The 23,062-nt window shown below is 51.6% G+C and overlaps 1 long non-coding RNA gene across 1 annotated transcript; it reads left to right on the top strand.

The window, feature by feature from the left end:
* Positions 1 to 1,376: 1,376 nt before the first annotated feature.
* On the top strand, positions 1,377 to 22,020 carry LOC121151679. Its single transcript, XR_005883193.1, has 3 exons — positions 1,377 to 1,541; positions 11,099 to 11,238; positions 21,941 to 22,020. It is a non-coding gene; the product is annotated as an uncharacterized LOC121151679 (long non-coding RNA).
* Positions 22,021 to 23,062: the final 1,042 nt, after the last annotated feature.

The following is a 23,062-nucleotide window of genomic DNA, read 5'->3' on the forward strand; positions in this document are numbered from 1 at the left end:
GCGAGGATTGGCTCGCTGGCTTGTCGGCCTGACGTCACCACTGGGCGGGGTGAATGGAGTGAATGTCAGAAAAGATGAAGAGGAAGGAGGAGGGGGAGGAGCTGACAGTGGTAGCGTCCGAGCCGACCTAGCGAGCGCTGGCGGCGGGGGGGGGCGCCGGGGGGGGTGCGCATGCGCGCTCGCGGCCGGGCCCGGCTGCGGGGCGCCCGGCGGAGGTCACGTGACCCCGACCGGCGACCGCACCCCGCGGGGCTGTTCCGGCGCTTCCAGGCCCTGTGAGGGTGGAGAAGGGGGACGCCCAGCTGAGCCCGGCGACTGCGCCGCGGGCACGGAGGGGCGTGGCGGCTGGCCAGAAGTTTCTCCTGGCCCTGGGGCCTCCGAAGGGAGTAGAGAAAGTGGGGATGGGAGAGAGGGAGAGAAAAAGCCCTGCTGGAGGCCCAGTGGCCACGCGCTTTCCGTGTTTTTTTATGTCGAGACCCGTTTCTTGACTGGAAAGTGGAGCGTCAGAAGGCCCAGAGAGCCTTGGAGTGGCGAGGCCGAGGAGCCCCTCCTCAAACCCCGGTCCACCCGCAGCCTAAGGGGAGGAACGTGGGGGTGCCGGAGCGGCCCCCGCACCTGTCCCCGCAAACACACTCCCGGGCCGGACCTCGCGGGTCAGCCGCCCGGCCACCCTCCCGGGGACGTCCGCTCCGTCGGGGTCGGAGAAAAGGGGCGGCGGGAGGCCCCGCTAGAGGACCGCCACGCGTGGCAGGACGTGGTCAGCTGGCCCCGGGCTGCCCGCCCACCCAGGCCTGCTCCTGTGCCCCCCACCGAGTCCCCCTGTGCCCCGACCCAGGCCCGGCTCCCCGGGGGCTCCTGTCCTGTTGACCTCCTGGAAGCCAGGCCCTCCTGTCAGCTCCCCGCCACCTGAAGTGACCTCCTTTATTCGCAGTTCCTGGAGGGCTAGGATCCCAGGGAACCTTGCTGCTGCTTGAACAGGGAGAGAGAGAGGATGGAGACAGGGGGCGCAGAAGCAAGGGTGAGTTTTGGGGTTCCTAGGGGGCCGGAACCAGGCAGGCACTGGTCCATTTAGCACTTGGAGACACAGGGCTTGGGCCTGTCCCAACCCTGCATGCACGCTAGGCACGTATATTGTATGGGAAAAGAACGTTTCAATAGCGCTTACAAAAAGGAGGACCGCATGGGGGAAAAAAAATGACCTATGTTTTGTGTTTTTATTAAAGATTTATTTATTTATTTGAGGGTTACAGAGAAAAGTATCTCCCACCTCTTCGTTCACTTCCCCCAAATGTCCACAAGCCTCGCACTCCATCCAGCTCTCCCTCCTAGGTAGCAGGGACTCAGACTCCTCTGCCTCCCCAGGCCGCTGGCAGGGAGCTGGAGCAGAAGTGGAGCAGCTGGGACCCGGACTGCGCTGCCGTGGGATGCCGGCATGGCGGCCAGCAGCTCTGCAAGGTGTCAGAGGCTGGCCCCTGTTCGTGTTGTCCGGCTGAGGTGGCCTGAACGGACTTAGGAACACAGTTTGGTGGATGGGGAGCAAGGTAAGGGATGTTCATGCGAAGCCAGCTGACTGCTTGTTAAAACTTTGACTTGGTTCTTACTAAAGCGGCACGCTAGCAGGGCCACCTCGCCCTGGTTCTGTGAACACGGAAGTCATGACCGCTGCTGCTTAGCTGGGGTCAGCTCGGGCTCACCCGCCTCCCGGGTCTGCTGCCAGGAGCTGTGAGAACCATGGTGCCCTAAGCCCTTGTGTTTCCCACAGCCCTTGGTCTCAAGAGTTTTGGTTTAACGTGTGTAATCGAAAGTTTTCTGGGGCCTGCCAAGGCCTTAAATGACTTTGGGAGACAAAGCCACTGCCACGTGCGTTTCCGATGTTGAAGGTTGATTGCACGGGGAGAGTGATGGGAAGAGACAGGCGTAGTGTACACTTCGGTAAGCCAACTTTTCTAGTCTGCCGTTGATACGTCTTCTATGTTCATTGCAACTCCTTAGATAGGTTACATTTCAGCATCTGAATTTTGGACTGAGCTTAAAAAGGCCTTCCACTTACCAAATTCTTTCTCAAATCCCATTAAATGCAAAATGAAATAGCACAGTTTTCTACCCTTCACGGCTACCCTGTAGCAGAATCAAGGCACACGTGACACTGCAGGGATTAGCTGTAGCAGGCAGCAAAAGCAGACTCATCCTGTGATTATGGGGGAGAAGGCAGAGTTAGACCTGAGGGTCGGAGTCCACGGGAAGGGGCGTGAGGGGCAGGTGTGCAGCCTGGCACCTTGGTCACCTGTGAAGATGCCTGCCGCCCAACGGCTCTGAGCCCGACTCCAGCTTCCTGCGGAGGCAGTCGTACCGACTCAAACCCAGGTTAAGTTCCCAAGTCCCAGCTTCAGCCTGGTCCAGCCCAGGCCATACAGAATTTAGGTGGGGAACCAGTGGAACTCTCTTACGCTCTCTCTTGCCTATGTGTGTGTTAAATAAATTTTAAATATATGAAGAAAGTTAATAAAAAATATTTTCAAAAGGTGAAAAGATCAAGGATAAGCCTGTGATGGTATGAAGTTTTGAAATCAATACATTTTTTTCATAATACCAATTCCCCATGGATTTTTTGAAGGCTCTTCCTATTATAAAGCACAGAAAGTCAGTAAAATTAACAAGACAAAAAAATTAACAGGACAGAGACAGGCATTTAACAGCTAAGATGCCAGTTGGTGCGCCCACTTCTCATATCACGTTTTGAGTCCCGGCTCTGCTGATTCCATGAGCAGATCACATGTTTCCTGGCAGGTCGGACAGGGTGACGCAGATGTCTGGATAACCCCCTCCCCACGACCCTCCAGAGCAAGCCTGAGTTCTGGGCATCTGAGGAGTAAGCCAGAGGATGGGAGATGCCTCTGTGTCTCTCTCTCAGCCTCTCTGCCTTTCAAATACATATTTAAATATCATTTACATAACTATGAAGGATACCTGCTCATGTGGGTCTCTGATAAAGGTGGGGAGGGTAGAGATATGGAGGAAGGTGGGTGGATAGCTGTTTCAATTCTCTTTTTTTTTTTTTTTCTGTGCATACAGGGAGGTTGAATATATTTTTAAAATTTTTAATTTAAAAAATGTTTAATTATTGGGGCCGGCCTTGTGGCATTGTGCGTAAAGCTGCCGTCTGCAACATCAGTATCCTGTGTGGGTGCCGGTTCAAATCCCATCTGCTCTACTTCTGATCCAACTTCCTGCTAAAGACCTGGGACAAGCAGTAGACGATGTGATGACCCGTGTGCTGGGGCCCCTACCATCCGTGGGGGATGGCTGTGTGAAGTTCCTGGCTCTTGGCTTTGATCTGGCCCAGTTTGAGCCATTGAGGCCATTTAGGCAATGAGCTGGTGGATTAAAATCAAAATCTCATTCTCTCTGTTTCTCAACCATGTCTGTACCTCTCTCTCACATAAGTCTTTTCCATGCAGCCTGCATCTGGCTAAGCGGGCAGTGGAGAACAAGAGGTTCGGTCTTCCGGGAACATACCTTGCCCATTTGGCTGTTGTTAGGCACTGCTTCAGTGGTCACTCATGGCCTCATCTTTGGCAGCCTGGCTCAGGCCTGAAGTTTGTTAGCATGGGGGCTGCTTTGTGCTCCACCTGATTTAAATCAAGTTTACGAAGCTTCTGACCCTGACCTTTCCCTGTAAATACAGAATAACTTTTTCCTTTTTTTTTTTTTTAAGAATTCATTTATTTTTATGGCAAAGTCAGATATACAGAAAGGAGAAGAGACAGAGAGGTAGATCTTCCATCCAATGATTCACTGCCCAAATAGCCCAATGGCTGGAGCTGAACCAGTCTGAAGCCAAGAGCCAGGAGCCTCTTCTGGGTCTCCCACATGGATGCAGGGTCCCAAGGCTTTTTTTTTTTTTTTTTTTTTTTGCCATCCTCGACTGCTTTCCCAGGCCACAAACAGGGAGCTGGGTGGGAAGCAGGGCCACTGGGATTAGAACCAGCTTAGGATCTCGGCATATGCCAGGCAAGGACTTCTGCCCATAGTTCATGGGGAAGCACACAGCTCGTCAGTAAGAGAACCAGGGCTGTGGCTCGGGCAGTCTGTCACAGAGGGAAGCGGGCACCGGCGAGCATGAGACGTTCTCCTGGAGAGAAGGAAGTTGCTCGTCATTGAGAATTCTCTCTGCCCATAATCAGATTTTTCACCCAGCCAACTGAAACATCACAAGATATATATATATATATATATATTATATATATATAAAATATATATATATATTTTGCTCTAGAAAACTCTCCCAGTGACAGGAGAATGGACTTCAAAATGACCTGGAGGTGGTTCTAGGAATTGCTCATAGCATTACAGGCAGCTTTTAGAAGGGACCATGTTCAAGTCCTGGCTGCTCTATTTCCATCGCAGCTCCTCACTGATGTTCCTGAGAAAGCAGTTGAAGATACCCCAAGTACTGGAGCCCCATCATCCACATGGGAGGCCTGGATGGAGTTTTAGGCGCCATTCTGGTCATTGCAACCATTTGGGGTGTCCATCCTAGCCATCGCAGCCGTGTGATTCCAGCAGATTGAAGATCTCTTTGTGTCTTTATTTATGTGTTTGTTTGTTTGTTTATTGGTCTTTCCCTCTGTCATTTTGCCTTTCAAATACATGAATATTTAAGATATATATCTGGAAAATATTATTAACCTCTTTTCTGTAAGAATCTAGATAATATTGGCCAATTCTCAGAAGCTGTGAGGAAATAGTGAACTTTCCCAAGTGTATCCCAAAACCACTCCTGTAGTAGAATAATATACAGGTGTACATTAAGGTGGAGTCTGCTGGTCCCTTCCCCATCTCCACTCCATCCTTATTCTTTCCTGAGGTAGTCAAGAAGGCCATGTCCCCACCTTAAGGACTACAGTTCCCAGAATCCTCAGTGGACTACATTTTCCAGCCTTCTTTGCAGCTAAAAGAGAATGATGAAATAATGACAGGAAATCATACTGGGTGGACCTTCCAGGAAAGATATTTAAAGGGAACTGAGTTGGCTTGCTCTGCTCTTTTTTTTTTGCTTCCTCTTTTCTTTTGCCTGGGACACAGACAACATAGCCCAGGCTGCAGCCATGACTTTAAGGAAGGAAGCCATCGGTTAAGAATGGCGGAGCAGCAAGGAAGAAGCCCCAAGTGAACTGTTCTAAAGTGGGGAATAAGAAGCCTCCGCATTGTTATAAACAGTTGTGGTCAGATCCCCACCAGCTAAGCACAGCTCGTTACTCATCAGAGTCCATGGTGCTCACGGCCACATGCAGATTGCTCATGGAGAGACTGGAATTGACAGCCCGTTTGGCTTCTGCTGCTTTGGCTCTCTGTGTTCAGGCAACTTCTCATCACAGTGAGTTCTTTCCACTGCGAGACCTTGGCCTAGAACGGAAGCTGCAAGTCGCTGCCTGTTCTGAGGTAGCCACTCAGGATAAGAAGGTGTCCGTCATCCTGGCTGCTGTCTGACTGATGAATCACGTGCAATTAAAGTGTGTTTTCAGAAATGCTGCCTGTGGCCTTCCCCGTGGCAGCCAAGCTGTGGTTGCTTCTCAGCCAGACTTCCACACAGTGAAAGGGATGCCTCCTGGACCTCCCACTTCTGACAACCACATGGTACCCCATTTGCCCAAAAACGTGGCACAACCCTAAAAGCAAAAACAGACTTGGGCACATCAGCCCAAGTGAGCATCACAGCTGGATTTGCTTCTCAAGGAGCAAGATGGCTGTGTAACACAGCCATGCCGCTGAAGATGACAGAAACCCGGCCTACAGGTGAGGCCTACATGTCTGCGTTTGTCAGCAGCCCCCAGGGACACCCGTACTGTTAGTCTACAGACTGCATCTTGAGGAGGAAGGTGCTTCCTGGCTGTTCTCTCAACAAGGGTCCCCTTCTGTCGGACTGCTTCTAATCTCTCAGGTTTTAGCTCTGTTGTCCCTTCCTCAGATCTCAGCCAGTCCGAGGCAGAGCTTGGGGTGCAAGTCACTTGCTCATACTTCACCCTAATTCCTTTTCATAGCATTTGCTTATCTTAAAATGAATGAGGCACCTTCATGCTCTTAGCTGCCCATTTCTCCTTGCCCCTTCTAGAATGTTCCGTCAGGGTAGAGGCCAACTGTGCCTGCTGTCCAATACATGACTGCAAGTCTAATACCTAGAACAGTGCCCTGCACAGTAGGAGCTTAGCAAACATCTCTAGCCTCTCCCTCAGCAGGAATATTCTTTCAGAAATGAGCTGGTCCTGGTCAGTTATCTCAGACTTTAAAAAAAAACAAACTATCTGTTTTCTGATAAAAAAAAAAAAAAAGCACTGTTTGTCAACCATGAGAAAATAATTTCAGGGCCACACCAGAATCCTGGGTGGGGAGTGACTAGGTTGGCGTCCCTGCCTCTGCTCTCAACTCCAGCCTCCTGTCCATGCCCACGCAGGCGGGCAGCAGTGACGGTCCCTGCCGCCCTGCGGGGAGCTGAGTTGAGTTGCAAGGGTGCTGGCTTAGGCCTGACCCAGCAGCTGTGGGAATTCGGGGAGTAAATCCAGAGTTAGAAGACCTCCTTTCTCTCTGTGTCTTTCAAAAAATACGGATAACATTTTGGAATCCGTGGTTTCACTCGGGAGATGGCCCCGGTCACGGAGGTCTGCAGGGAAGTTGTAAGCAGGTTGCTGGTGCGGGCAGCTGGGTGCATCTGGGGGGGGGCCTGTTGGGGGTCTGTGTCGAGCATGCCTCCTACTTACCAGCTTGGAGTGAGGAAGCCGGGGCACAGCCTGTCACCAGTCTGTGTTGAGGGGAGACGGTGCCTGCTCAGCCTTTCCGGTATCCCTTGGGAAGAGGTAAAGCCACTGCTGGGGCCACAAGCCCCTACCACTCACTTAGAGGACCCAGACGGAGTTCCAGGCCTGTCCCGCCCTCAGCTCTTATGGACATTCCCGGAGAGAAACAACAGGGAAAAAATCTTTCATTCTCTCTTTCAAAAAAAAAAAAAAAATGAAAATCAAAGTCTGAAACTGGAGCTTTAGCGATGGCCAGCTTTGTGCCACTGCTCAGGTCTCTGGCATCCCATATTGGAGGCCCGGGTAGGCCAGCCACTCCATGTCTGACCCAGCCCCTGCTAATACACCTGGGAAAGCAGCAGAAGAGGGCTCCAGTGCTCGGGCCCCTGCACCCATGAGGGAGACATGGCTGAATTCCTGGTTCTTTATGCTGGTCCAGACCTGACTGCTGACATCTGGGGAGCAAATTAGCAGATGCAAGACTGCTCTCTCTCTTTTTTTATTAGTAAGTTAATAAATCTGGTTTTTAAAAAAGATTTATTTTCATTAAAAAGATAGATTTTCAGACAGAAGGAGAGACAGAGAAAGAGCTTACATCTGCTAAGTTCACATCCCAAGTGGCCACAAACAGCCAGAGCTGAGCCGTTCTGAAGCCAGGAACCAGGGTTTCCTCTGGGTCTCCCACGTGGGTGTGCGCCATTGGGGGCATGAACCAGATGAAAGACTTCTGTCTCTTCTTTGCTCTGGGTCACTCTGCCATTCACATAAATAAATACATCTAAGACATAAAGGGAGTAAATCCAGAGTCTAAAATTTTTGAAAGAAATCAAATATGAGATTGGTTTAAGCCTGCCAGGTAGAGGTGTGGTTGCATCATCCTCATATTTCCCCCCGCAGGCTAATCCTTGGTGGTGTAAGCGATTAGGGCAAATTAGCTATGCTCAGGTGTGCTTTTGACTTAAGTAGCACCCTTCAGCTCAGGATTACTAAACATCATTTATTTTTACCTTAGGGAGACTCTGCGAGACTCCAGCCCCCAAGAGAAAGTTAAGAATAGAAAGCAAACGGGTCATCAGCCTGGGCTGCAACCACACATTGTGATTCACTCCTCATCGGAAACTTGGTTCTCTAAATAAAGCGCATCCTGGTCCTTGCAGGAATCCAAGAACCACAGAATGCGCAGTCAAGGCAAGACACGCCACTAACAGACCCTTCTAGTCATTTGCTTGAGAAGCAGGTTGCATGGATTCAGTTCAGATTCTGGATTCCTGAGGCAGAAACCGGGTGAAGTGGCTAAATCAGTGTCTGGGACACCCACAGCGGAGTGCCAATGTAACATTGCAGCTACTCCACTTCTTGTTCAATTTCCTGCTAAGTAGCAGGTAATGGCTCAAGTACTTATGCCCTGCTTAGGAGAGCAAGGTTAGTCCCAGGCCCCTGGTCTCCGGCTAACCCAGCCGCTTCTGGTGCGAGCATCTGGGGAGATGAGAAGTAGCTGTGTGCATACATCTCTCTGTATCTTGCCTTCAAGTAGAGGCAAATGAGTAAATTTCCATAACAATTAGAGACAATTTTGGAAAGGAATATGGATTCATAGGCTTTCCTGCAGAGAGTTCAGGGCACCCACCCCACAGCATGGTCCCTCGGCACTGGAGAACATGGCAGACATCAGAGGGTAACTCAGCTTCCCCTTGCCCTCACCCTCGCCCTTTTTCCTAAAACCTAGAAAGAATTCTCTGACCTTCCTCCAAAGCAGGGTCAAAGCAAGGTAGCTGGCCTTCTCTCCGAAGACAGAGAAGAATCCAAACAAACAGGCCCTGCTGACATCCCCCAGCTGGCTCCCTCCAGGTCACAGCTCTTTCAGTCAATCACGTTTCTCCCTGCCAGCCCACTCTTCTTCGCAGCTTCCCTGCCTCCTCAGGCCTTCATATACCCCTGCACACGAAAGTCCCGTGAAATGACGCTGCCAACCTGCCGTGGGCTGCAGAGACTCAGCCGCACTGCTAACATAGGAAGAAGGCAGCTCCCTTCGTGTCGTGTGGCTTCCGAGATCCCTGTGTGGATACCCAGCCCTGCCCGCAGTGGCCTCACAGGAACACTGGTCTAGCACGGCTGGATCCCCCGTGGCATCAGCAAACAGCAAGAAGGTGCTGGTTGGCACAGGGCTCAGGGACCTTGGCATGCAGAGGTTGAATGCCAGCCCTGTTAAACGCAAAGGCTGCTGGTGGAGGGTGCAAAATGCTACCAGCACTTTGAAAAGGAATGTCAAAGTCACCAGAAAAATTCAACGTAGACCCAGCCTAGGTACCATCATTGCACCCTTCACTGTTTACTAAGGGACCAAAGGGGCACCTGTGTCCACACATACCCATGAATGTCCATTTCAGTAATCACCAACAACTGGTGACAACCCACACGTCCACCAGCAGGTGGGCTGGTAAATAGACCATGGCACATCCATGCCATCTAAGTCCATTGACTTACAGCACAGCAGCAAATGGGAGTGAACTGGTGATACACAAGACAGAATGGGTGAATGGCAAAATAATCCCTCAAGCAGTGACATAGCTGTTGCTGCGTTCACACTCACCTCTCTTCGTGCAAATTTCTGTGTGTAGAATTGATGGATTAGGTGGCACACCTTAAGTTTCTGGACATGAAATTTCATGTTTCTGTTGCAACCCTTACCCCCATTGCGTAAAATGTCTCTTTCGCTAAGTCCTCACCAACAGTGCCTATTACATAGCTGTTCAAACATCTCTGCGGACTGCGTCATCATGGTGGTATTGTGTTTTTTTAAAATAATTTATTTTTATTGCAAAATCAGATTTACAGAAATAGAAGGAGAGACAGAAAAATCTTCCCCCTGCTGATTCACTTCCCAAGTGACTGTAATGGCTGGAACTGAACTGATCCGAAGCCAGGAGCCCAGCGCCCCTTCCGGGTCTCCCGTGCAGGTGCAGGGTCCCAGGGCCTTGGGCCGTCCTCAGCTGCTCTCCCAGACCACAGGCAGGGAGCTGGATGGGAAGTAGGGTCACCAGGATTAGAACCAGTGTCCATATGGGATTCTGGTGCATGCAAGGCAAGAATTTAAGCCACTAGGCTGCCATGCCAGGCTCAAGTATATTTTCTTTTAGAGATGATGAAAATGTTTTGGTATTAAATTGTGGGAATGGCTACACATCCTCATGAATATGCTAAAAAAAATCACTGAATTATACACTTTAGAAGGGTAATATCATAGTATGTGAGCTATGTGATTATCTAAATTAAAATAAGGAAGGAGTTGGTGCTATGGAGCAGCAGGTTGAGTTGGCACCTGCGCACCAGCCTCCCCAGTGGACAACAGTTCAAGTGCCGGCTCCACTTCCAATCCGGCTCACTGTTAATGTGCCTGGCAGCAGCAGAGGATGGCTCAAGTCCTCAGGCCCCTGCCAGCCAAGTTGGAGACCTGGGATAAGCTCCTGGCTTCAGCCTGGCCCAGCCTCAGACATTACAAGCCATCTGTGGAACAAACCAGCAGATGGAAGACGTCTCTGTCTCTCCTTCCCTCTCTATTACTATGCCTTTCCAACAAATAAATAAATCTTAAAGCGAACAAAGTAAAAACTTGTCATGGCAAGAAAAAGCCGAGACAATTCAATGTCACATGGTGTTCCAGATGGGACACAGCACGGAACCAGAAGTAAGATAAAAACCCAGGGGTTCTGGAGTGTTGATGTTGCTTTCTTAGTTATCACAATTGGACAACAAATATCCAAGATGTTTAGAATTACAGGGAAAGCTTAGGAGAAACTGGACATGGGGTATTACAGGAACTCCATTCTATGTGGTGTTTCTGTAAATCTACACTGTTCTGAAGCTTCAAGCATGTTGAAGAACACTTGCTATAGATAGCAGAATGGTTAAGACACCACTTGGAGTTCCCAGGTCCCAGGTCTGACTGCCTTGTTCAAGTCACGGCTCCACTTCCAAGCCAGCATACTATTCGTGCCCATCCTGGGAGGCAGCAGGTGGCTCAAGGACCCAGTCTCTAGCACCCACACTGGGAATTTGAGTTGAACTATCTCTTGACTTTGGCCTGACCCAGGCCTGGACGTTGCCAACATTTGGGGGAATGAATTAACAAACAGAAGATCTCTATATGTTTGTCATCTTTCTGTCTGCCTTTCAAATAGAATGAAAATAAATTTAAAAACAAAAATTGGCCAGGGCAAACCCAGTTATAGTCATTGGGTCCTCTTGAAGACACACACGTATTCTTGCCTTTGGCTGAATGACCCAGGCTATTCTGATTTTATCACCAGGAACCGGAGCCCAGCTGTAGCCTGATGGGGCGCCAGGGACGCTGTTGGCCAGGCTGAGGATAAACACAGCAGTTCTCTTCTCAGCCCGCCTCTGACCACAACCACCTTCCTTCCTCCTCAGGCACCGAGTCACGCTGCTGGTGAGTGCTGATCCTAGCAGAACTGTAGGCTTGACCAATATCAGGAGACGACAGTAGACCTGCCTGAAAAGACTGACATGGTGTCAGCAGGTGGCCAGCTTCAGCCTGAATGCCAAGGCTTGTGACTGGGGGATCAGATGCTGCAAGGCTAAGCAGGTGTCAAACTTCCAAATGACACGGGACATTAGGGGACATCTCAGACACCAGTGTGCAAGCTTGCACGGTGCAGAGCTGTAAAAGGGGGAAAAAAACTGCTTTTGCAGAAATACCTGGGTTATCCATATATTCAACGGGGAAAAAAAAATACTACCTGAAACTGGAAATTGTACCCGTCTTATAAAACAGTATGTACACAGGAGGCAAAATTGTGGTTGAAGAGGTTTACGTCACGGCGGGAGGGTGGGGTAAGAGCAGGCGGTGAGCATCACTCTGCAAAGTCATGGAAGTTCACTGAAGTTACTGCTTTAGCAGCAGGAGAAGGGGGAACTGTGTGTGTGTGTGTGTGTGTGTGTGTGTGTGTGTGTGCGTGTGGCAAAGTCATGTGTGCTCCCTTTTCTGAAAACATCTGTGACTCTTCCCATGACATCTTGCACAGGGTCAAGGCCAAATGCTTTCCCAAGATTAACCTCCTGCAAAAGCTTGAGCCACAGCACTGCAGGACAGAAACAGCCGAGTTCTCGGCTCCTCTAGTTGCTCGGCAGGCTTTCCTAAAATCCACGGCAAGGATAATAATCTTGAAAGCCAATGCTTTGGATTTGTAAGATTTGTGAAGAAGGTGAGCTTCTCTCCCCCCTAAGTCTTTATGATCAAAACTGGATTCAAAGGAAATCCCTGAAGGCACCATGCCAACAAGCTTTGGCCACATGAAACACTGGATTACCGCAGGGGAACCTCAGGCAGGTCACGCTGTCCTTCCCTGAGACTAAAGCTTTTCGGAAGAAAGGAGAGCATCCCTGGGGAAGTAACTCAGACCCCCAGGAAGTGGGAGTGGGTGAGGCACCATCCACCCATCTTTGACTCAGCTGGAAAAGCAGCTTGGGTCTGTTTTCTAGTCTCATTACTTGTATAGATTTTTTTTTTAATTTCCAAAATAATTTTAGGGGGCTCAGACTTTTGGCCTGTTGATTAAGAGGCCATGTGCATCCACATCAGGTACCTGGGTTCAAGTCCCGGCTACACTCCCCATCCAGCTTCCTGCTGATACAGAGCCGGGAAGCAGCAAGGAGGGTTCAGGGAGTTGGAGATTGGGGTTGAATTGACAGGTTTCCAGTCTTGGGTTGGTCCAGGCCGAGTTGTTGCAAGCATTTGAGGAGTGAATCATTGGATTGAGTTCTCTCTCTCCAATACAGAAATCATTTTTGTTGTTGTATATCACATAGAAGCTGAGAGCCTAGTGAGGAGGTCCTGACACCTATACAGAAGAGACTGCCTGGAGAGTGTGGGTGGACTGGGATGGACGGATTCAGATTCCGTGGCTCTACTGGTTTGTTGGGATGTGCCAGCCCCTCAGTCCCAGGCTTCCCTCCTCCTCTGCTGCCTGGGCTCACCCTCGCCCTTTTGGCCTTTCATCTGAATATCATGGCAATTTCAAGAGGTTTCCGACAGGGTGTGGCTGAATCATAACGTTTGAGGTCCTCTCAGGACGGGCACCTGCTGGGGGCACATCCTGGAGTTGGGGACTGCCTACGGAAGAGCTCCGCAAGAACTTCACAAACGTGCTCACCCTCCTCAGAGCAGCCTCGGGGAACAGCGGTGGTTTTTGATAATGGGGTCTCAACCTCTGAGGCCAGACAGGTTGAAAAATGTGTCCAGGGCCACACAGCAATTGCCTGGGGGGCGGGGGGCAGTTACCAGACAAAGGACAGGAAGGCAGAACACAAAGCTTCTAGTGCTCCAAATTACCCATTGCTCATTTGAAATTAAAATTTAGCTAGGTGACCTATATCTTTTTATTTATTTATTTTTATTGCAAAGTCAGATATACAGAGAGGAGGAGAGACAAAGAGGAAGATCTTCCGTCTGATGATTCACTCTCCAAGTGATTGCAGTGGCCGGTACTGCACTGATCCAATCCGAAGCCAGGAGCCAGGAACTTCCTCCAGGTCTCCCACATGTGTGCAGGGTCCCAAGGCCCTTGACCAGTCCTCGACTGCTTTCCCAGGCCAAAAGCAAGGAGCTGGATGGGAAGTGGAGCTGCCGGGATTAGAACCGGCGCCCATATGGGATCCCGGCACGTTCAAGGCGAGGACTTTAGCCACTAGGCCGCGCTGCCGGACCCTATTACAATACTTTTCAAATAAATATATCTTTTTAAAATACAGTTTATTTAATATTAATATTTTTAATTGGAAAGTCAGATTTACAGAGAAAGATCTTGTGTCCACTGGTTCACTCCCCAGGTGGGCACAATAGGCAGAGATGAACTGATCCAAAGCCAGGTGCCAAAATTAAAAAGAATAGTAATAATAAAAATAAAATGAAAAAGCCAGGAGCTTCCTCTGAGTCATCCATGCAGGTGCAGGGTCCCAAGGCTTTGGGCCGTCCTTGACTGCTTTCCCAGGCCACAAGCAGGGAGCTGGATGGGAAATGTAGCAGCTAGGATATGAACCAGCGCCCATATGGGATCCCGGTGGATGCAAGGGAAGGACTTTAAGCACTGGGCTACTGCATCAGGCCCAAATAAAAAAAAATCTTTAAACAAAAGAGAAAGAGGAGGAAGAAAGGAAGGAAGGGAGAGAGGGAGGGAGGAAGGAAGGAAGGAAAGAAGAGAGAAAAGAAAAGAAAAAGAAAAAGAAAAAAAATCTCCCAGATTTCCCATGTGCCTAACTGCTAAGTTATTCCCCTAAATGACCACAACAGGCAGGTTTGTGCTGAGCCGTTCCAAAGCCATGCCCAGTTTTCCACATGGGTGGCAGGGGCCCAATTACTTGGGCTAGCTTTGGTTACCTTCCTGGGCACATTAGCAAGAAGCAAGATCACAAACAAAGCAGCCACCCATCAGACCGGCGCTCTGACGTGGGATGCCAGTCCCTGCTGTGCCACAACACTGGCCACAAGGAAGTAAATATTTTAAAAGAAATTCTAGGGCCCAGCGCAGTAGCTTAGTGGCAAAAGTCCTTGCCTTGCACACACTAGCTCAGCTCCAGCTGTGTCAGCTCAGCTCCGGCTCAGCTCCAGCTGTCGCCCCTTGGGGAGTGAATCATCAAGCGGAAGATCTTCCTCTCTGACTCTGCTCCTGTCTGTATATCTGACTTTGCAATAAAAATAAAATAAATCTTTTTTTTTTAAGTTTTTAAAAATAAGTTCTAACATGGGACAGGTGTTTGGTGTAGCAGCTAAGACGCCACTATCCTGCCCCACATCAAGACATTCCTGTCCTGCATCGGGACATTCCTGCCCCCCGTTGGAGTTCTGCCTCTGAATCCAGTTGCCTGCTGATGTGCATTCTGGGAGACAACAGGTACACGGGAGACTAGATTGAATTCCAGCTTCCTGGCTCAGCCTGGACCAGCCCTGAGATTGCAGGCATCCAAGAAGTGAACCTGTGGCTCAAGGATCGCTCTATTGGTCCAGCCACTTTGACTCAGTGTCTGCATCCGTAAGAACAGGCTTGATGATGACAGTATCGGGGTGGGTGTTTGGCACAGCAGCTGAAGTTACTGCGCAGATCGGTTGCATCCCATATTGGAGTGCCTGGTTTGAGTCCCAGCTGCTCCACTTCCAAGTCACCTTCCTGCTAACACACTCCCTGACAAGCAGCAGGTAATGGCGCAAGAACTTGGGTCTCGGCCACCCGTTTGGTAGACAAATTGAGTTCCAGGCTTTTGGTTTCAGCCTGTCCCAGCTCTGGCTGAGTGTGGGCATTGGAGAAGTGAATCAACAGATGGGAGATTCTCTCTCTCTCTCTCTCTCTCTCTCTCTCTCTCTCTCTCTGCCTTCTAAGCAAAGTGAGAACACATGCATGGAGTCATAACGATAACAGTACATTGCCCAGAGGTCCGTGTGAGGACTGAGTGAGTGAGCCCTGCAGTGCTTGCCTCACGCGAGTGAGGCATCAGGAAAGGCAATCTCTGAGGAGGGTCAGGAGTAAGAGAGCCAGCTCAAGCGCTGCGCAGCCCCTCCCTGCAGCGAACGCACAGGGCCGTCGTCCTCCGAGTGGGGCCACGGGGATCCTGGGCCATGGCTGCTGCCCAGAGACCTGATCAATACTGACAGAACCGATCGCTAAGCTGGCCGGGGGCTGCCTGTTGCGAGACGGGCAGGAGAGCTCTGCGAATAGCTGAGAACCAAACCCAAACAGGAACTGTGTTATCGCGAAGTAATTGGAGGGATGACTCCAGCATGTGACAGTGACTCAAAGCTCCCATTATTCCAAAGATTGTGTTTTGAAACAAATGTGTGATAGCTCAGAAAAAAGAAAAAAAAAAAGACAAAAAGAGGTAGAGGGGAGTTGGGAGAAGGGTGACAAACTGTGACAAATACTGTCATTAATGCAAAATTAGTATAGATGTTACATTCCAGAGGTTACCAAACAGCCTAGCTGAGCTCATCCATGCCTCATTATTGTGCCTAATAATTACCTTGACTAATTAGAGCAAAGGTTTTGGCGCATGCCCCTATTCCTAGACACTGAGTCACCAGTGACCCAGAATAACTCATTTTGCTCTGTTTGTGTCCTGGATCCTCCACATAAAAGCACTCTTGGCCAGCCCTTCAGGGACATTCCAAATGCCTCATGACTTGATACTTGGAAAACAGGATGGTTTGTGTATGTCAGGTCTGTAGAAACGTGACCTCTGCGTGTTCCGTGTGTGGGGTTCACCTGTTAATTGTGCAGGGACACTCCAGGTGCAGTTTGGCAAGCTCCGGCCTGACCCAGGACCCGGAAGGGCAACAGTGAGCAGGTAGGTAGGCCCTACCCTCACAGAACTGGCGGAGCAGGGAAGGTGAAGTCCCATGAGGAGAACGAAGCAGATCCTAGGAGGAGCAGTCTATTGTTGGTGAGCTGGCACGGAAGGCTCCTTGGAGCAGGTGATCCCTAAGGTAAGCACCCGAGGGCAGGAAGATAACAGTTTGGAGAACAGAGCAGAAGAACATTCAGGCACAGGGAACAGCCGGTGCAAAGCCCATTCAAAGCGTGTGCCTGAGGAAGGTGACGTGGGGTCAGGCCTGCAGCACACAGGAGCATCCCAGGAGCTGAGAGCTTAGCACAAGGCTGGTCCTGCCCCTTCTTGGCACATGACTGGACTATATTTCCCAGATTCCTTTGCTGTTGGTGGACCACGTGACTAAGTTCTGCCAATGGAATGTGAGGAGAAGCAAGGACTGCCTCTTTCAGACCTGGCCAAGAGCAACTGCCCAGGCAAGCCCTCCATGCTCCCTTAGCTTGGTAACAGGATCCTGGGTCCCTGAATCAGGGGTCAGAGGAGAGCCTAGTGTGTTCAACCACAAGGACTTGGGGGTTTGTCAGCTGGGGGATAGGTACCTTATTGTTTTCTTCAGTAATACAGAATCCACCCTCAAAGGTAGCGCACAGGGCCAGTGTCGGGCGCAGCAGGTCAGACGCTGCTTGGGGTGCTGACAGCCCACATCTGAACGCCTTGTGCAGTTCCAGCTCATGTCTCTGATCCAGCTGATGAGAATCGTAGGGAGCAGCAGGTGACGGCACGTGGGAGACCTGGATGGAGTTGTAAGCTCCTGGCTTTGGCCCAGCTCAACCCTGGCTGTTATGAGCATCTGTTCCTTTCAAATCGAGTGGAGGTGGGAGAGAGGGTGCTGGGGCAGGCAGGGGGCAGCTTGTCCTGACTCCTCCCATCAGCTGCCAGCTCCACTCTACAAGAACAGGGAGGCGGGAGGCTCTGGGTGTCAGGTAAGGCACAAGACACCCTTCACACTGCATCCCAGATGAGTACCGGATTATTTCTTAGAATCACTTGCATCATATTGCATCTCTTTTTGAAAAACCCCAAGCCACACTCAGACTCAGAGATTAGTCGTTGCTTATCTGAAATTCAAATCCGGCTGGGCACCCTGTGCTTCTGTTTGCTGAATCTGGCTTCTCCATGTCAGGCAGAGAACTCTCTGTGGAGGAAGCATGCCAAGCCAGAACTGGCACTCCGAATCCGGGGCAGGTGTGAGAGGGAGCAAACCGCCATGGGTATGCCCAGGATGGGGTCGTGAGGAATACAGGCTTCAGGTCCGAGTCCTGCCGAGACTCTCTGCTCCTGGACCAGTTGCTTGCCCTAGTTTCTCCATCTGTAAAACAGGGACCATCATAGTGCACATTTCATGGGACCATCCCAAGAAACCAGTGGGCTGACATGCACTGAGCACTTGGGCATCATGGAGTGGGACCTGGAGGCTGTGGAAGCTGCCCAGCCCACTCCTCTTCGCCCGCCCAAGCTCACCTGCACCTGCAAGCTTCCAGTTCACCCAGTGCGCCCCTCCTCCACTGTGCATGGCTCCTGTTGTCTGCCCAACAGTCCTGTCAGGAAAGTAGGGGGCCAGTTAAAGACCCTACAGCCAGCTTCAACCAGCCAATGTCCCAATCTAACATTGGGAGAAATGTCCCAGGCTCCTGACTCCACACTGGGGCTGCTCAGAGGACTTCCACCGCAGCCAACCAAGCTTCACGTTCTCCCTCCCGTCATCTGCACACGTATGCACCTACTCTTCATGAATTGCTCAGATTCCCTGCCTTGCTGCACTGCCTTTCCATGGCTCCCAGAGCCACCTGCCAGGGCTGGGGAGAGAGGGACACGGCATCATGAGTTGGCCATTTAGAGATGCATTTGGACAGGTGCGTGCTGGAGAAGGCGACGTGGGCATGCGATGTGCCACAGGGGAGGAACTGAAGCACAGATGCAGGCTTCCTCAGGAATGAACCTCAACAACCCTGCAGAGATGAGAGAGCCAGACAGACAGGGGTCCCAGTGTAGCATTCCGGGTCAACAAAGCACCAGGAAGAGACATCAACTCACGGAAGGTCACTGCCCCTTCTTCCCAAGTTGCAAGGGGAGGAATGCATATTTCTTCTTCTTCTTTTTTAATTTATGTCTTCATTTGAAAGGCAGAATTACAAGGAGAAGCAGAGAGAGAAAGAGATCTTCCATCCATTGGTTGACTCTCCACATGGTTTCTGCCACACAGAAATCAGGAGCCAGAAATTTTAAACTGATCTCCCACATGTGTGGCAGGGGCCTAAGCACCTGGGCCGTTACCCACTGCTTCACTAGGTACTTTAGCAGGGAGCCAGCTCAGAAGTGGAACCAGCATCCACATGGGATGGCTATGCTACAGGCTGCGGCTTTACCCACTGTGCCATGGTGCCGGCCCCAGTGGTCATCACTAACAAGAAGCAGAGATTGGATTTGAACTCTGGCCTTCTGATGGGGCACAGCCCACAGAGCAGGGAGTTCTTCACCAGCTTCCCGCAGTCTGCTGTAATGAGCAGCCACAGAACCTTAAAGGCAAGGAGTTGATGACTCATCTGTTGCTGTCAAGAGGCAGAGCCTGACCCAGTGCTGAGTCATCATGTCTGCCTCCCTCTGGGCTGACTCCCTCAGACCTCAGTTCTGGGCTTTCCCAGAGCTTGTTGCTAGACTGGGACCAACGGCTCTGCATGTCCCGGGCTCCTTTCTGCTCCTGCCGTAATGGCTGCAGCAGCCACCCTGACCCAGCCACACATGTGGGTTCTGGCAGCAGTCCCCACAGAGCCACACAGATCCAAGTGCAAGCATCTGAGGCTGTAGTGAGCAAGGTGCCAGTGACCGTGGAGTACACGGGTGCCAGTGGAATCCCCATGCTACCTGACTTGTTGAAAGCACAAATTGCCTTTATGCTTTAAGAAAGACTGTGAGGGGCCAGCACAATGGCTCAACTGGCTCATCCTCAGCCTGCAGGCTCCAGCATCCCCTGTGAGCACCAGTTCATGTCCCAGCTGCTCTGCTTCCAACCCAGTTTCCCTACTGCCTGGAAAAGCATCAGAGAAGGCCCAAAGCCTTGGGACGCTGCAACCATGTGGGAGATTTGGAAAAAGCTCCTGGTTCTTGGCTTCATATCAGTTCAGCACCAGCCATTGCAGCCATTTGGGGAGTGAATCAGCAGACAGAAGGTCTTTGTCTGTCTCTCCTCTGTGTAGATCTAGCTTTCCAATAAAAATGAACAAAGCTTTTAAAGCAATAAGGATCATGAGCTTCGACCTGAGAAGGAAGTGGGTGTGAGGCCTCGCTCTGCCACTAACGACCTTGGCCGTGCCCCCTTGCCACTCTGCACCTCAGCATCTTCATCTGGAAAGCGAGAGCTCGGTGCTGTCTGCTCGCACAGGTCAGCAGGAGCAGGAAGACTCCTGAGCTCTGCCAGAAGGAGAGAAACACGCCCCCACAGCCACCAAGTGCAGGGGACGTGACCCCTCTGGACAGAGCGGGGTGGGGCCGGGGCTGGCCAGTGAGTCAAAGGCTCAGAATGTCCAGATGGCCCCGTCGCTGCCGTTTCCCAGCCATGCAAGAGAGTCGTGCAGATTCCATTCCATCCCACCCACAGTGTGAGAAGACTTCACCGGAGGAAGAATGCTAACACACGTCACGACTGAGGACTCAGAGGTGGACGAGGTTAAAAATATGACTGGAATGGGCATTGAGCTGAGCTGCTCAGATGTCCTGGCCCGAGTACCTTGGTTCAGCTCCGGGCTTACCACTCCAGCTTGCTGCAGGTGCACATGGGGAGGCAGCAGGAAGACTCAGGTGTTGGGGTCCCTGCCGTCCACGTGAGGGAGCAGGCCGGAGCTCCTGAGGGCAGGCTCTGGCCTGGCCCTGCCCCACCTGTAGGGGGCCTTAGGGGGACGAATTAGTGGGCGGGAGTTCTTTGTCTCTCTCTCTCTCCAAAAAAATGTGTTTAATATACCTAATGCATGAATATTTTTATTGTGAAGAGTTTAGCAATCTGGATTTAGATAGAGCAAAACACAAAATCCTTTCCCAAGCTTCCACCATGTGCAGTTTGGAACACACCCACACCCTCTGTTTTCATTGACACGTGCGTGCACACGCAGCTAATTGCCAAGAGCAGCACTTTCTAGGGCTCACGTCCAGCTGAGGGAGAGGGAGGGATCACCCTCCAATGACTCATTCCTCAAATGGCTGCAACAGTCCGGGCTGGTCCAGGCCAAAGCCAGGAGCCAAATGAGTGCAGGAACCCAGGAACGTGGGCCATGATCTGCCGCCTTCCCAGGCAAACTAGCAGGGAGCTGGGTGGGAGGTGGAGCAGCTGGGACTTGAACCGGCGCTCATCCAGGATGCCAGCAGTACAAGCTCACCGTGCTGCAGTGCTGGCCTCTGTCTCCTGCTTTTTGTGCCTAATGTATCTTAGAAAGCCTCCGTGTCCGCTCCTGCAGGTCTGTTTCCATTGCTTTTATGTGGCGCAGTCCTGCCTGGCATCATCGGGCAAAGATGCTGCCATGCTTATCTGTTCACCCTCTGCTGGTAGAAGGTTGGGATGTTTCCAGTTTTCAAAATGTTTATAACTGATGCTTTCACCGTTGTTGCGTGTGCATACCTCTTCAGCCCCTTGGGTGGGTTTCAGAAGTCAGGACGTCAGTGTTGGAGAAACACTGGTACACTGACTTTCCACAGCATGCCTCAGTTTACCTGCAGGGTGTGGATCGGTGCCCTGCACCACTCTTTTAAAAAGCCAAGTATTTAAAAGGCAGAGATACAGAGTTTTTGCATTCACTGGTTCACTCCCCAAATGGCTGCACTGGCTAGGGCCAGGCCAGACTGAAGCCAGGAGCCAGCAGCTTCTTCCAGGTCTCCCATGTGGATACAGGGACCCAAGCACTTGGGCTACCTCCTGCTGCCTTCCCAGGCGCATTAGCAGGAGGCTGGATCAGAAGAGGAGTGGCCAAGATGAACAATGTTCATAGGAGTTTGTTGGTACCACAAGCGGCAGCTTCACGTGCTATGCCATAGCACCAACCCTCTCCTTCTGTGCTAACTCTGAATGTAGTTCTAGGTAGTGCCACTCTGTTGGGGTGGGGGGGGAATTGTGCCTGGGCTGGTGTTTTTCTCTGCTCTCCCCAGGTTACCAACAAGCTCTAGCATCTTTCCAAATGTTTTTGGAAACCGTGTTCTGTATCCTACTTCATGCCGGGCCTGCCAGAGACACAGGCATTCACATTTGTTTCTCAGTATAGCTCAGCTCCACCAGGAAATGGCTGCCTCAATAAGATCTATTTATTTATTTGAAAGACACACACACACACACACACACACACACACACACACACACACACAAGGGAGAGAGAATGAATCTTGGATCTGCTGGTTCACTTCCCAAATTACTGTAACAGCTGAGGTTGTCAGGTTGAAGCCGGAAGCCGGGAACTCCCTCTGGTCTGCCATGTGGACTCTCCCGGCACATTAGCTGGGAGCTGAGTCAGCAGCAGAACATCTGGGACTTGAACCCACACCCATATTGGATGCCAGCGACATAGAAGGCAACTTAACCTACTGCGCCCCAGTGCCAGCCCCCACAACTCTCTACACAGCCACTCTTACAGCCTCTGACCTCAATGCTGCCGAGAGGTCCACTCCATCCCGGAAGCCAGGGTGACCGGTGAGGGCTCACCATCCAAGACAGGCCGGCAGAGACAAGACTAACAGCTCCACTGCATTTTGATCTCCTGTCTTTTTGCCCTATGTGACAGGAGGCACCGAAGAGTACCTGGAAACCCCAGGAGATGCTGGAAAGTGAAGACGAAGAAGAAAAAACCACGCAGAGAAGCACAGGGTCCCGAGGCCCCATAGCACCGCCTCCACGGCCCGTCCCTGGACCCAGAGAAGCACAGGGTCCCGAGGCCCCACAGCACCGCCCTCCGCGGCCCTGGACCCGGAGAAGCACAGGGTCCCGAGACCCCACAGCACCGCGGCCCGTGCCCTGGACCCGGAGAAGCACAGGGTCCCGAGGCCCCACAGCACTGCCCTCCGCGGCCCGTCCGTGGACCCGGAGAAGCACAGGGTCCCGAGACCCCACAGCACCGCGGCCCGTGCCCTGGACCCAGCCTCTCGCAAGGTCGGAGTGCGTGTGGACCTGCCCGTTGTGTCGGTGAGTCGCCTGCGTTTATTTTTGGATTTTGTTAGAACCGCTTCGATGGGGGCCATTTTGGTTTGCTCGTGTCATTGTTCCGTGTGCCACCTTGCAATGGGTCCTGTTTGGGCCACGGGCTCGCGTGCAGCCCGAAGGCTGAAGACACGGGTGGAGGCGATGAACGCTCAGGTGATTAACTGCGCTTCGTGCAAGGAAGGAGCCACGGAGTTGGGGCAGGAGGCAGTGTGGGTGCAGAAAAGACAGTGGCAGGCTGAGCAGGTCCTTGCAGATGTTATTTGTTTTAACTGCCTTGGTGATGTGAGCAAATAGACGGTGGCCTGAGGAGCCGGCCTCCTCCTTGCCGTGTCTGACTCAGGCTTTCTCACATGTGGGGAGGGGTAGCGCCGAACAGGCTGGAGGCTGCCTTTTGTGCAATGAGCCTCAGCTGGCGCCAAGCGAGGCTTCACATGTGTGAACCATCGTCTTCGTGGCCTGGTGGTTTCCTTTCTTACAAATGAAGCTGGCTGGGCCCGGCGCGGTGGCCTGATGGCTAAAATCCTGGCCTTGCACGCACTGGGATCCCATATGCGCGCCAGTTCTAATCTTAGTGGCCCCACTTCCCATCCAGCTCCCTGCTTGTGGCCTGGGAAAGCAGTCAAGGATGGCCCAAAGCCTTGGGACACTGCACCTGTGTGGGAGACCTGGAAGAGGCTCCTGGTTTCGGGTCTGCTCAGCATCAACC

Source organism: Ochotona curzoniae, unplaced genomic scaffold, assembly GCF_017591425.1.
Source record: "Ochotona curzoniae isolate NIBS_2020 unplaced genomic scaffold, NIBS_Ocur_1.0 contig_2321, whole genome shotgun sequence".
Lineage (NCBI taxonomy): Eukaryota > Metazoa > Chordata > Mammalia > Lagomorpha > Ochotonidae > Ochotona > Ochotona curzoniae.